Source organism: Protopterus annectens, chromosome 10.part0 (assembly GCF_019279795.1).
Source record: "Protopterus annectens isolate FY-2018-M chromosome 10.part0, PAN1.0, whole genome shotgun sequence".
In the NCBI taxonomy this organism is placed as follows: domain Eukaryota; kingdom Metazoa; phylum Chordata; order Ceratodontiformes; family Protopteridae; genus Protopterus; species Protopterus annectens.
The window spans coordinates 1,781,254,090-1,781,270,386 of record NC_056744.1 but is presented as its reverse complement, the minus strand read 5'-3'; the positions used below and the strand labels follow the sequence as shown (position 1 = coordinate 1,781,270,386).

The window sequence follows — 16,297 nt, the reverse complement described above, 5'->3', positions numbered from 1 at the left end:
CGCTAGCCGTTTAAAAGCATTTACTGTCTGTTTTTCCTCTGTTTTCTGAAAAAAAAAAAAAAGTCTTGTTTTCCCGCCTTACTGAACTAGAATAGTCCAGTCTTCAGAGTTTGCTGATCGCTGGGCTTTGGCTTGGTTCCTGTGCTATTCCGTATCCTTATTTGGATAAAGGGAAGCTTCTTTGTTCACCAGTGGGAGTGGGGAGCACTGAGCAGCCTATTTGTCCCTAGAGCAGTGGTTCCAGCTAGAAACTTGTAGTCTATTGGCCATTTTGGGTCAATTCCTAGCTCTTTTCAACCCCCTGCTATAAAGCCCGCTTTAGCGCACTTTTTGCGTGATTTAGCGTGGAGTTGCTCATAGAGCACCATCGGGCAGCGCCGGTTAAACAAGGTTAAACTATTTCTGGCTCCATAAAGTCTGCTCTTCAATTTTTCCCTTAGAACTTCTCTACTTGCAATCTAAACAGTCTATTCTCTATCTCAAAAGCTCAGCACTTGCTCCTAAAGCATTTTTATATAGGTAAAGTACTTGTATACTAAACAAAGTACTACATTAGCCTAGAATCCCCTTGAGTACCCATTTCCCTATAGGTCCCTTCTGACTCAGTTACACAGCAAACTTTTTCACTTTTTCTAGCATGTCGAAAGGTCAGTTGCTAGCGTCCTCTCATGTTCAGCTGGTGAATCTGGGCATCTTGAGGCAATGTTACAATTGCCTCATGTACACAGACAACCCACTCCTTCTCCCACAAAACACAAATACATGTGAGAGATGCAACTATATAGCCAAACTGGAGGCTGAGCTATCTCAACTCAGGACTGGCAAGACCAGACAGGAGGAGAAGGAAACCACGCACACCACAAACCCAGTTTCACATAGAACTATCACAACTGCAAAACAAACACATAAACACACAAAGACATACTCGGAGGCACTGATCAAAATCTACCAAAACTACAGAGGCCTCCAAAGCAGACACCCAAGCAACTGCCACCTCAAGACATAAGACATGCAACACATAGCTCTCAAAGTCAGTGTGCTAAACAGTCACAGCCCTTAAGGCCAAACACAATGCCAGACACACTTGTTATAGGTGACTCCATAGTCAGACACACTGACGTCCCACTCACCAGACTGAACAAGGAAAAGATCACAGTAAGCTGCCTGTTGGGTGCTAGAATCCGCCACATAACACAAGCACTCAGGTCACTCCACAGCAACTACAAGTATGACTCAGTCATTGTCCATGCCGGTGTGAATGACCTGAGGCACCTCCCTGGACTACATGAAAGAGACATAGAGGAGCTCTCAGATTATGTAGCCCAGGCCGGTATGACCCTGACCCTGAGCAGTTTCCTACCCTCACCAAGAATGATGCCACAATACAGAGACAAACTGATCAGCTTTAATAATTGGCTTAATTACTGGTGTCATTCTAAGGGGATCCAATGTCTGTCTGCCTGGGATGACATGCTTGACAAGCCACGCTGCTTCGCAAGGGATGGCTTGCACCTGTCACCCCTGGGCTTCCAGATAATGGCAAAGGCTCTTGACACCCCCATAGTGCCTTTTTTAGGCAAGGCTCAAATGATAAACCTACCGCCTAGAAAACAAAAATGGAAAAAACTAAGGGTAATACTGCTCAATGCCAGAAGTCTAAACCTCAAGATGCACGCCTTGAAGCCCTCCTCAGTATGGAGAACATCGATGTCTGTGCTGTGACTGAAACCTGGTTCAAGGCTCCTGAGAGCACCCCAGCACTATCAGGTTATACCTCATATCATGCGTCGGCCCCAAAATCCAGACCGAACCACAAAAGGAGGGAGTATCCATATTCATAAAGGATACCCACACCTCCAGGTTAGTGGCAATGCACAAAGCATCGGAGACCATCCAGGTGCAATTAACCATAGGTAAAACTGCCCTACAGTTTGTAGCATGCTACAGACCACCCTCTCAAACTCAGGAAACCCACACAGCCTTCCTGAAGACACTGGAGAGTATGAATGTCTCTCCAAACACCATCATATTGGGTGAATTCAACTACCCAAACATAGACTGGGAACATTACTCAAGCCCCAACACCCTAGCCCAAAGGTTCCTGGAGTTCATAAACTCAAATGCTATGGAACAACTAGTCACCATTCCCACAAGAGGAGAAAATATACTAGATCTGATCATCACAAACATGGGGACAAAATGCTCCACACTGGAAGTATATCCCTCATTGGTGAGATCAGACCATAAATTAATCTCACTGGAGATCCACATCCCACCCCCAACCCCAGCAAAAAAGACCACAGTGAAGAACTTCTCAAAAGCAAACTTCACACTTCTTAAGACTGGAGTGGTATCCTTCAAGGCCCCCGAGTCAGTGGAAACCACAACCCACGCTGCTGAAACCCTTACAAATGCCTTCTACAAGCACCTCCAGGAAAGTATGGATCAAGCAATCCCTAATAAAATCAAGACCCTTTCCACCAAAGGCAGGCACCCACTCTGGTGGACCCCAGCCATAAACAAACTCTACAACAAGAGGAGAAAGCTACTACATGACAGAGCAAAATCCCTAAAAGGGAAGGCATCTCTGATCAATACTAGCAAAAAACTACGATCACTCATAAAATCATACAAGGCCAACTTTGAGAGAAAAATCGCTAAAGACACAAAAGACAATCATAAGGCCTTCTTTAGCTATGTTAGAAACCTGGGTGGAAACTCCCAGATATGCTCAGAATTAGTCCAAAATGATACAAAAATCACTGAACCCACAGACATTTCCAACATACTGGCAGACAGGTTCAGTGCAAATTTCTCCCCTCCCTCCCCCTAAAAGGAGAAATATCTATCCCACCAGAGTCTAGCCTCCCAAACATCTCAGATGCCCAGGTGAGAGCTGCTCTCTCTAAAGCAAAAAACACAGCATCAATGGGACCGGACGGTGTCCCCGGCTGTGTGCTACATGAACTCAATGAGGAACTAAACCAACACATAAGGCTGCTGTTTAATCTTAGCCTTACTACAGGATACGTACCCAAAGAATGGCGTCGGCAACTGTGGTCCCACTCCACAAAGGCGGTGCTTCTACGGACCCTGGAAATTACTGCCCCATAAGCTTGACGAGCCTTGTCTGCAAAGCTATGGAGAGGATCATAATGGAACTCATAAATAAAGACATTGGGGACCTACAGACACTGGATCCTACAATTTGGCTTTGTCAAGGGCAGATCCTGCCTCTTGAACTTGGTCGACTTTTGAAACAGTCACTAAGGCCATTGATGAGGGTAAGGCAGTTCACACAGCCTACCTTGACCTAGCAAAAGCGTTCGACACAATACCCCACTCGGGCATCATAGAAAAGCTCACCAGCTTAGATGTAAACCCATATGTCACAAGATGGGTTGCAAACTGGCTCAAGGACAGAACCCACAGGGTTAGAGTTGCTGGAGCCATGTCAGACTCTAAGCCGGTCACGAGCGGTGTCCCACAGGCCTCAGTCCTGGGCCCCCTCTTGTTCGGCATTTATTTTTCTGAAGTGCAGGCAAACATAAGGGGATTGTGGCTGACAAAATTTGCAGATGACTGCAAACTGGGCACCATAATTGACACTCCATCAGACACAGACATCCTCCAGAGAGGTCTCATAGAAATGGATAACTGGTGCCAGAGCCATGGCCTTAACCTAAATGCCAAAAAATGTATAGTCATACCCTTTAGGAAAAACAAGGTAACCCCTAATTACCACATAGGGACCTGGGGACCCAAGTTGACAGTAACCTCTCTTTTGACACTCACATTGCCAAAGTGGTTAGAAAGACCTTCTACATTGCCCACCTGATCATGAAGGGATTCACATCCAGATCAGGAGAGGTCATTGTACCCCTGTACTCTTCACTTGTCAGACCAATGATTGAGTACAATGCCCCATTCGGAATGTACCTTACCCGACACCTGCAGCAGTTGGAAAGACCCCAAAAGTTCCTCACCAAAAGGATAAAGGGGCTCAAACATATGTCATACGCTGCCCGACTGAAGAACCTCCAGCTCTATTCAGTCGCATACCGTCTGCTCAGAGGTGATCTGTGCCTGACATACAAGGCCATGTCCAACCCGGAATTAATGGACATGCTCCACCTCACAAAATCCAAATCCACCAGAGCCACGAGAGCAAGAGACTTAAACCTCAACACGGATATAAATATGACGTGCTGGAGGGACAGATTCATCACCCAGAGACTCCCTACACTATGGAACAGAATCCCAGTCCATGTGAGGCAGAGCCCCTCACTGACTCTGTTCAAGAGAAATCTTGATGAGTGGATGGGAGATCATAGGTTTACCCCGGGAATCATCTCTGTGTCACTGCTGGACAGAGGCACAGCAAGCTAATGGGTATAGTATTCTCATCCTAAGGGGTGGTGAAAGCCACACACACTCTGGCTAGGCTTATAAATGCCCTAGGGCAGATAGCCTAGTATGAACCTATGAACCTATTAGGTGGTAATAGGAGCAATTAGGTGGGCCACAGCTATAGGTGCCGTGTCTGGTTTCTGAAGAGGCCAGCGTAACTCGAGAAGCTTGTTCGAGGTGGTCCCAGAGGTTTTTGTTTCTTCTAATGTTGAAGGATGTTTTTTTTGGAACCACTTTATTGAGGGATGGGTTTTTCCTCAAAATGGCCCAGCTGTTTCTAATAGCTTTAGTGATATCGTAGTAATCAAGAGAGTATCTTAATGTCATGGAAAGCTCAAAGTTGCTGTCCTTTCTGCTTTTATTACTCCTCTACCTGCCTTGCTGCTCCAGACTCTGTGGGAAGTCAGGGTCTAGTATCCGTGCTTGGGCAATAGGTTCCAGGATGTTATTGATGAATATCCCACTGTATCCCCGGACAAGGAAATCTTTCACCAGGTCTAGGAGGTTTTTAGTGAAATCAGTGGTCTCTCTTGAGACCCTTGCCATTCTAATGCCTTGGGATTTGATCACATTTTTCTTTGTGATCAGTGAGTGCATGCTCTGTTGGTGCAACAGTAGATTTACCCCTGTTGGTTTTCTGTACAGGTTCTTCGAAAGCCAGTCCGCAATCTTGGTGATTGTGAGGTCCAGGAAAACTGCTCTGTTTCTGTCGTGCGAGTTGATGAATTTAAGAAAATCTCTGGGTTTGTCAATGTGGTCAAAGAACCTTAGGAGCTCCTCTTCTGAACCATTCCAGATGATTAGTATATCATCTATATAACAATAATAGCATGCATGAATTTAAAAAAGGGGGAATTGTACACATGCTCTTTTTCCCACTTACCAAGAGTGGTATTGGCCAGGCTTGGTGCCATAGCTGCTCCTATGGCTATCCCTTTTTTTCCTGGAGGTAGAAATCTTGGTTGAACTTGAAATAGTTATTTTCAAGTAAGATTTTAAGTAGTTTACCTGTGATCTCACTGGCATTCCCAGTACCTTTTGATTCCAAAGCTTCTGAAACTGCTCTGGTACAGTACTCATGTGGAAGCACTGTGTAGAGTGCTTCTACATCAATTGTGACCAACCAGGCATCTTCATGGACTCTAATATTCCTCATCTTCTTCTACAGGTCTCCTGTGTCTAGCGAAAAGGATTTGTTCTTTTCAGCAAGGGGTCTGATTGTGACTTCCAGAAAGATTGAGTGTGTCTCGGTCATGCTACCCCTGCTGGCTATGACTGGGCAGTAGGGGGGTGGGTCTTGGATGTTCTCATGAAGCTTAGGGATTCTGAAGAAATGGGATACTCATGGGTTTAACACAGTGATAAATTCAAGCACTCTTTCGCTGGTGAGCCCCTCATTATTAAGCTCTTGGAATTCCAGCAGGATGTTTTCATAAGCCGCTTTCACCTGGTAAATGTCACATTTTTCATAGTATGTGCTGCTGCTCAACATGCAGTTTATCCTGGAATTATATGCCACTGTGTCCGTAACAAGGATGCCCTACCCCTTGTCAGCTTTCATAACTCTCCTTGTCGGATAACTGCAAAGGTTCCTGAGTGCTTTAGATTCTTCTGGTCCCAGGTTGTAGTATTTCCTTTTGGTGGGGTTTTAAGGATTTTTTCTGATGTCAGCCTCACATTTGGACTCAAAAGCAAGGGTGGTGGGATGAGGGAGTGCAAAAAAACTGCTGTTTTTTTTCCATTGTACTTTTGTGTGATCTGGTCCTGTGGTGTCTGCAAAAAATAGCTTTAAGTTCAGTTTTCTGACGAAGAGTTTTAAGTCAGTTTGTGCGATTTCACTTCTTTTCACAGGGATGAAGGTAAGCCCTTTTTCCAGTACGTTGATCTCGGATGCTGTTAGTTGTTTTTGGAGTGGTTCCAGATCTTGTTGCTGGGAGGGTGGTTGTTTCGGTGGTTTCCCTTGTCGGGAAGGTCCTGGGGACTGACCCACAGGTGCTTTAGGTCCCTCATTCCTTTCCAGCTCCTGTCCCTTTGGTGGGATGTTATTAGTGGGGAAATGCTCAGTCTCCTGTCATAGTTCTCTGTAATGTGTCAGTTCAGTGGGGAAATGGTGAACAGCAAGGCTTGTCTGTCCCTGTTCTGCTAGTTAGGGGTCCAGTCTTGGTGAGGCAGGGCCCACTCAAAAAAACCTTGTTTCTGGTTTTGTTTTTGTTATTGGGTTTTTTGGCATTCCAGTCAGGGGGTGGAAAAATACCTTGTGTGACTTGGCCTTGGGGGGCTGTGTTTTCTGGAAAAGAGTCCTCTGGTGGCAGGGATCCTGCCTGCTGTTCTTGAGCTGGGTCATGCCCTAGTCTCCGTAGTCTCCATAGTTTGTTGTACCTGGAGATTTGGAGTGTGTCCATTTTGGGTATTTATAATGTCCAGATTTTGAGTTGGAGCCAGACTGTTAGCTTTTCCTGGGACCGTGTTATTCTTTGATAGTTTTATGTCCCTGGTTAATTTGTTTTGTTTCTTCAGTTTTAGTTTGCTTGCAAAGTTACTCAAGTTAGCCACTGTTGTTTGTAGTTTAGTGGGGCTTGAAGAAGCAATATTGTAAATCATTTTGTCAATCTGTGGTACTTGTTGTTTTTGGAGTTTCTGATTGTGTCTAATTAGCAATTCCATTAGTTTCAGGATCGAGTCGTTTAGAATTCTGTGCCATTCAGCAAGGATATTGTTATCTATGTTTCTGGTGTTAAGCCTTTTGTACAGTCTTAGTCCCTTGGGTATGATATTTAATTCCAGGCATTTTCTCAGGTATAGTTCCTCCCATTGCAGGTTTTTGAAGCTCTTCAGTCTATGTTCCATTTCTCCGGTACCATTCGGTTCAAAAGTGGAGTTGGTCCTGCGTGGTTGAAAAATGTCCAATTCTGCAGCATTGAGGAGGTTTTGCAAAAGTGAAGCCATAGTTTTGTTGAGGAATGATTATTGTCCTTCAAAGTGTTTGGGATTAGATGCAGAATTAGGGTTCTTGGTGCATAATACCCTAAGTATATACTTAGAGTCAGAACTGAACACTGTGGTTAACGTACCCATAATAGAACCTAGTAGATCGCCCTTGGTAATCCATGTCCCCTGGAGCACACGTCAGAACTTAGACAAATGTTTGAAACCTAGAGCTAAAATCCCAATAAAGTTGAATATCAAATATTAACTATGTCCATCTCGATGATCACTTAGTCCAGTATCTAAACTGTATAAAATTCACTTGATTAAAATAAAATAAAAATAAAATAAAATACAAATAAAAATAATAAAAATAAAAGCAGGTAAATCAAATTACAAATTATAAAAATCCAATGACTGGAGGATGTGGAGGATGTGGAAATGTCCACATCCTCCAGTCATTGGACGTTTATAACTTATAATTTGATTTACCTGCTTTTATTTGTATGTTATTTTATTTTTATTTTATTTTAATCAAGTGAATTTTATAGAGTTTAGATATTGGACTAAGTGATCATCGAGATGGACATAGTTATTGTCTGATATTCAACTTTATTGGGATTTTAGCTCTAGGTTTCAAACATTTGTCTAAGTTCCGACGTGTGCTCCATGGGACACGGATTACCAAGGGTGATATACTCGGTTCTATTATGGGTGCATTAAACTTTCCTTATGTGGAATGGAGGTAAATAAATCTACCGCATCAATTGTAGAAAAGCTGACATTTGTTTAAAAAAAATTCTGTTTTATCTACCTCAAAAAGTCCGATGAATCCTTGAGTATATGTTTAATGGGACGTAGGGAATTTTTTAACAGTCTATCCACAAACCCCCTAAGGGGTATATAATGGAATTGTATGCTGCCACTATTAAATGATACAGGGGATCAGAAATGTCCTTGTAGACCATGGATATACCAAAAACACAGTGGATAACTGGGTACCTGTTATAGAAAAATTCCAAACAATTCTTCTTTAGTAAGCCCTTGCAACAAAGAATCTGCTAACATGCATTGAACCCTTTTGTATGCTATGTGCATTTCATTTTTGGATAAAATCTCATATTTGTCAAGGTTGTAGAGTAAACTACATGTTCTACTAATATAATCCATTTTGTCCACAATGACCATTGCCCACCCTTATCTGGTTTCATAATCCTTAGGGACCAATCACCCCTTAAAGTATTCAAAAGATTTCTTTCTTGTTTCGTCAAGTTGTAGTACTTATGCTTACTTTCTGTAAGTAATTTATGAATCTCCAGACTACATCTCTGTACTACATGTCTTTTCAAAAATAGTTATCATAGGGTGGAAGGTTGGGCTGAATGTAATTTTTCTTTTTAGCCTTATTTGTGATGTATTGTATAAGTGCATATAGCCTATTCCCTGGTTTTTAAAGATTATCTGGTAGTTTAACTTCCTGGTATAAAGTTTCAATTCAACTAGTCTATCCGCTATGTCCATTTTAAAAGTAGGTACACATTTGAATCCTTGTTTAAACAGGGTGAGGTAAGTCTTGTCTATATTCGAGTTGGTGTAATTAAAATATTGTATCCTTGGAAAATAGAAACTATGCCATGGTGAGAAAACCATTGGTCTGCAGTAGGTGAGGGGGTGGGGGTTGGAAAACAGGTGTTCCATCTCTGTTGTTTATAATTTCTCTTCCAAGCCTTCCCCTCCCTCGTTTCTCTGTCCTTTTGGGCTGTAAGTTTTGGGTAAAAAAATCCCCTGTCTCCTTTGATTTTGAATATGTTCAGACCTTCTAAATGGGGAAAATTCAGATTCAAAATCCAAAGCCTGGTCATTGTTATAAAATACATTACTATTCTGTGGGGCCCTTGGATGATCTTCATCCTCTCTATGGCTAACATTACTTTGTGAATCATTATTTGAATTATTGTATCTATCATCCTCCCTTAAATCATTTGAATGTTGTGTCTTTTGGCTTTTCCTGGTTAGGGGTCGCCACAGCTGAACTCCGGTCCGCTAATGATTGGCAGTTGATTTTTACATGCCGAGTTGCCAGCCCTGACGCACAACCTTCAACGAAGGTACGCCCATTCACGCATGTCTCCACTCAGAAGACGCTCTAACTGAGAATTGAACGGGCAACGTCTGTGAGGTGACAACACTACCGCAGTTGTAAATAATGGCCATTAATGTTTCTTTTAGGTGGAGGGTAAGCAAAACCTTTAGAGTATTCAGCCTTGTCCCTGTCGAGTTTTTTTGTGTTTCCTAGCCAGATTATATTTGGCTTGTTGTTCAGTCCTATCAAATATTTGGTTGTATTTATCACAGTTTATTTCAAATAAATAAAATAATATTGCAAACTACAAATTTAAATCATACAGTCTTATCCAACAGTTTCAAGTACAGTAACTGAGAACAAAAGTTTCAGTTTCTGTAAAAGCAATGCAGCAATAGCAGTAACAATAATCAAACGTATGATCAAGTATAACCAATCAAAATAATAGGTTAGTTTGGTGTGTACCCAACTAGTAGCAGCAGTGAGCAGCAGACAGTCTAACCAACTGGCTGCGGAGTAATAGATACTTACAGTCTATCTAAATAATTCAGGGTTAGTAACTGCACATTCAGTAGTTACTTAACAACAGTACAGCAATCAGTATGAGCAGCAAACTGATATCAGTTAGCATAATACAAGAGTTTCTAGTGCAGTATTGTAGAGCAGTAGCTTTAAATGCAGTAGCAATCAGTAATAGTCAGTAACCAGCAGCAATATAGCACCAGCAATAAATAATGTCCACTCTACTAAGCACAAAAAATTAAGTGCAACCAAACAACACATAACAACAGTATTTGTGATGCAGGTTTATTTGACTGCTGTCAGATAGATAATTATAGACAAGTTTCAACAGAGTGCCTTCTTTCGGCCTTTCCCGGTTAGGGGTTGCCACAGCAGATAACTGGTCTGCTATCGATTAGCAGTGGATTTTTGTGGTGTCAAGTTGCCAGCCCAGCGCCCAACCTTCACAGAAGGCACACATGCACTCACGCACCTACCTGCATGTCTTTTAAAGTGTAGTTGACTCCAGGGTGGACATGCAGACTCCACACAGAAGGCACTCCAGCCAAGTGTAGTCTGCCAAAACTGGTAGAGTTGTTATATAAGCACAGGACTAAAACTGTGATTCAATTAATAAAGAGATAAAGCTTTCATCAACTCTGCCAGTCTTAACATTTAAATTTTTCCCAATATCTTTCTCATATTAAAAACTCATCTGTATAAAAAGCAGCCGACTTATGAGTTTTTTTTGTGTGACTGTGGTTTTTTTTCTATCCTCAAAAGTTGGCAGCTGTGAAGACATATGGCTTAGCATGCTTCAGTACTACCAACCATCTGTTCTGGTATGGGTGAATAGACAGTAAAGAAAATATAAAACAGACAGTTATGGTTTATTAATGGTTTTATTTTTATATGAATCACATTAAATGACAGCGAGTAATGTTAATTGAAATACATACATTTCTTGACTTATACATTTGGGCATGATGAAAGCTATTAATTGTACGCCTAATCAATCAGTATTAGATATGTTTGCATCGCTGGGTATTAATGTTTATATCATAACATGGATTGAAATCTGTTATGCTAATCTACAAGCAGGAAGAGGGTCAAGAATTCCTTCCCTGAAGCTAAAATTGTAAGTAAAGGTGTTCTTTTGTTCAATGTATTTATGGCTTCCTTCCTCAATAAAGTGAATGTACAGACTAACAGATTTGCCAGTGGTGTCATTGATGGTAAATTGGTGGTTATGGTCATGAATATAAATAATGCATGCATTTTTTTCAAAAACTAGAGATTCACTTTTTAGCTATCCTCTTAATAACAACATGTAATTTAGTATGAGAAATTATAATGCATTGCATTGTTATTATATTAACAATTAATGCCTCCTAAGCATGTCAACAGTCAAGAACTTGGGTGTTTTAATAGAGAGGAAAATTAATTTTTAAACTAATTTAATTGATCAAAAGATGAATTGCCTGTAAAACCGAGTAGTGTTGCCCCTGTATTGAACATTGATTAGGCTTTGCTTTGAGTATATGATATCACTCTGTCCCAATCATATCAGTATTATTAGTACACTCAACACAGTACAAAACTAATTTAAGATATATAGGATAACTAGTATTTCATGTCTGGAAGGATCGAAGGAGCTTCATTTGCTCACCGATAGGTATGGATGTTTTAGATGGGACACAATATTAATGTATAAATGTTTTCAAAACAAAACCTTTGCTAGGCATATTGCAGCTACAAAAACATAAATGTGCTTCGGCTGACATAGCACAATTTTATTGATTTTTTTCCTAGCTCTCTTCTGAATCTAAAGCCACACCTATAAATTGATTAGGGTTTTACAACAGCCATTCCTATTTATCTGATCTCTTCTGAAAGCTTGAAAACAAAGCATTTGGACTACAATTTCCATCCAGGAAAGTATATTTAAATTACCCTCAGGATTCAATAAACTCCTTGTAAGCTTTGCGCAAAGCCTACATAGAGTTTACACGCATGAGCGGTGATGCATGGTGAACAGCAGCGCTCAGTTGCATATTTATGCAGCTCACCATGTTTAAATGTAAATAAGTGAGGTTTTTTTGGCTGGGAACAGTGTTGCCAGCCAGGAAACCATGTAAGCATACACCAACAGCACTCCTGTTTAAATCAGAGCACTGACGGTCCACAGTTTTGCACAGAATGCCACAGTGATCACCAGGGCTTCACGGATAGCTCTCAAGGAACACATCTGGACATTCTATGAAAATATGGACAGTTGAGAGGTATGAATGATAAGTATATGCTCCAAACACAGTACAAGACAGTGTATCTACAGTGCAGAGTATTGTGAAATCCCATTCTTGGCATTCTGTACTGAAGTTGTGTAAGTGATCTGTAAGAGTACATGGACTGCCATGTAAAATAAACACTCAGCGGGAGTATGTGTATTGAATGGGATGTACAGATGAATTGTAGGAATGAACATAGGGAAAGAGGACAGGTGAAACAACCTGATATACAGCAGATGAGGGTATGTCAATGGAAGATAGTTGTAGCAGCAACACCGATCACATATCAATATGGTACAGTCAGACTGCACAGTGAAAATGTGTATTATGTGACTGTCACACAAGGTGACATAACAATGAGGAGGATGTCTGTGTGAGGTAGTCATCCTTACATGAATAATGCAGAGGGCATCTATCAGGAATCTGACATGCAACTGGGGTAGGGTGCATATTGTGAAGCTGTGCAAACTGATTTGACTGAATATGAGTGTAATTTCAGCAGTCTCCAGCAAGTGGGACACAGGTAAAGGCTCATGGACAACATTAAAAGAACCAAGTACAATAATGGACAATATCAGAATAATACCACCAGTAATCCCATGTCTCTGACATAAGATATATGATTTAGAGTGATCAGAGATGATTCTGCACAAACACATTTGTACAACTATTATGATATGTCTACACTCTTGAGGGTAATAACACATACTGTCCTGGTACTGTAATATCAGCAGGAGGTTTTAGGAGGGACACTGCTATGCCTGTATGTGACAATATGAGCAATACAGGCTAGTTAACTGGTGTTCATGGCATATGTATATATATATATATATATATATGGGTCGACTAAAAATGGTCGAATTCTCACAATCTCAAACTTCATATGGCCGAACCCATATGATCGAGTTTGTGAAAGCTCGACCGGACTGCATGGAAATCTGCATACAGCGTGTAATGTGAATATTTCCCGTTACTGCACTGTAGTGCAATCTTGGAGTTGGTATATTTAAGTAGGTGGGTGCGAGGGGTGCAGTCCCCCACATGGGTGGTGCAGGGGGGGGCTTGTCCCACTGCAAAATACTGATTTTATTAGTATTTCTTTTGTTTTTTTGCCGGTTCGGAAAAATGACTTTCACGATAATGAACTTTGACAGTAGTGCAGTTTCGCTCTTATGGGTGTTAATGTTACTTGTTCAAGAGTTTGGGATTTTGAGCAAGCAATATAGACCCATATATATATATATATATATATATATATATATATATATATATATATATATATATATATATATATATATATATATATATATATATATATATATATATATCTATATATATATATCTATATATATATATATATATACATATATATATATATATATATAGATATACATATATATATATATATATAGATATATATATATGGTACAATTCACACTGCCACAAAACAGGTAGCACACATGGTGTAACAACTTGATGTTGGTTCTGTATCATCACACAGTAATGTTTATGCCACAAAAAGCATACCTAGTTATGGCCAATGAGATGTGTGACAGCTCACTGTGACAAAACCGGTACACTTCAGTTACACATCAGTGGAAGATGTATAGGAAGGTACATGACTATGGGTGCATTGTACTCAGTTATTGGTGTGATGAAGGCTAGGAACTATGAAGGTATTATGGCCTCTGATGTGGATGTCCTTCACATACTCAGTAGTTGTGCTACATGCAAGGGAGTAGTCAGCACTGTGGCTGCATGCTGGTGGACGTTCCACTTACCATCTACCCAAGGACACAAGTCACATACCTATTGGTCTTTTTATAGGGTATGCTGTCCACATTACAGTTGGGTTGTGTGTTTGCTTTCCTGGCATAACAAATCCCCCTCATGTTTTCTTGTCATTGTGGTGTTGTCATGACTGTGGCAGAAATCTTTTGCGTGTGTTGATACTGTCTATATTATACTAATATCACAGTTGGAGTCAATGATTACCTACAATCTGTAGTCCATCAGGCAGCTGTTTGAATACAGTATGTGTATGTCATCTGAAATGACCATCACTTAAATAATGGAAAGGAAAGGGCCTAGTAGATAGCCCTGATATATGGGTCTGATCACTGGACCAGAGCTATAAGTCACTTCACACATGTCAACATAGTTAGATGTCACGTATGTGACTCAATGGTCTATGCACTTGGTGATATAGATGTTTATGGCCACATCTGACAGTGATGATTGAATACCTCAGTGTGGATTTGTATCAAATGCCTTGGCATGATCAAGTTCAACAGGATCATACTATTGTCATCATGTATGCCCTTGATGACCTAGTTGAGGACATCTATCAGATGTAACAGATATGATGCAGCATTAACAACTCACACAGGTCTGTTGCACACAGCCAGAATATTACTCGTGTCCATTTAGAAAAGGTCCATGTTGACATGTTGGTCTACTTCATAGGTGAGAAGAGTCAGGATGTGTCTATACATGCATGCATCAGGTGCTGTCCCCCCAACTCAGATGGATGCATGCTGATATACACCCTTCTATGGGAACATAGTCCATATGGAGGGTGTGTTGAAGTGTGTATTCAACCATATCAGGAAGGTTTATATGCTGAGTCATGGCATATGTGATCTGTGATGTTGTTACATCCCATTGATTCTATGTGATAGGTCTTGATGAAGGTAAGACAGTGCATACTGCCTATCTTGATCTGGCCTATGGTTTTGGCACAATCCCCCATGTAGGTATCATTGAGAAACTCTTCCAACTGGACATTAACCTTTAAGTCACTAGATGGGTAAACAATTCATTCACCCGACAGAACACATACTGTGAAAGTTGGTGAACCAACCTCTACCAGTAGAGCTGTCACCATTGGTATACCCCAGGGATCGGTTCTGGGCCTTTTACTGTTTGGAATCTATTTCTTGAGAATCCAGGCAAAAGTATACAGTCTTTGGAGTACCAAGCTTGCTGAGTCTTGCATATATTGAGCCCACCAATGCTGATAACATAATATAAGAGGGGATAACACAGAACAATGATTGGTGATAAAGCCACATAATCTACAAATAAATGCAGAAGTATGTTTTTATTTTGTCCTTCTGAGAAGTGGAATTAAATGCTAACTACAGCATTAACAACATTCCTGCTATGTTGAAATCCAGTGATGCAAGCACTGGGAACATACATAGATAGCAATCTGAACCTTGACCACCAAGTGTCCACACTGGTATTGAAAGCTTATGTTGTGCACATCATAAGTCATGCCATCATATTTAGATCTTAGGATTATATTACATCACTGTACTTGAACCTCATCAGAAGACTAATAAAGTATAATGCTCTCTCTTTTGAATTAACTCACCAGACAGATGCAGCAGCTAGATAGACCACAAGGGTTTCTCACCAAGAAAATACAGAGCCTACAAACCATGCCATGATGTATGTGGATAGACTAAAATCCATGACACTGTAATCTGCATGGTATAGTATGAGGTGATTGCTACCTGGCTCCCTGCCCTTGTGAGAATAGTCCAAATTCACAAATTTGATATAGCTGATGACATCAGCAGTTCCTGTTGAGGAGAATGTGGTAATAACAGTGTACTACATGCTGGTATAAAGGATCTATGTAATGTCAAGCAAGAGCAAAAACACACATACACTTGACTGCAGAGGGAATAGAACCTCTACCTATCTAAGTACACAAACTACAAACCTCTGTATTTAAGGCAAGTGCCATAGTTCATGTCTGACTTGGAGTGTTGCAGTCAACACTTTATAGCTCATCACATCAGCAGTGTCTGTTGAGAAGAATATGGTAATAACAGTTTCCCACATGTTGGTGTAAAAGGCTGATTATAATGTCAAGTAAGAGTGCAAACACACACACACACACACACACATACACACACACATGCACACACACACACACACACACACACACACACACACACACACACACACATGCACACACACACATGCACACACACACACACATGCATACACACACACACACACACACACACACACACACACACACACACACACACACACACACACAAACACACAGTTG

The 16,297-nt window shown here is 40.9% G+C and overlaps 1 protein-coding gene across 1 annotated transcript in view; it reads left to right on the top strand.

The window, feature by feature from the left end:
- The window catches only part of LOC122814494 (integrin alpha-M-like), a 646,884-nt gene that overhangs the window by 207,696 nt on the left and 422,891 nt on the right, over positions 1-16,297 (top strand). The gene's annotated exons all lie outside the window — the stretch shown is intronic.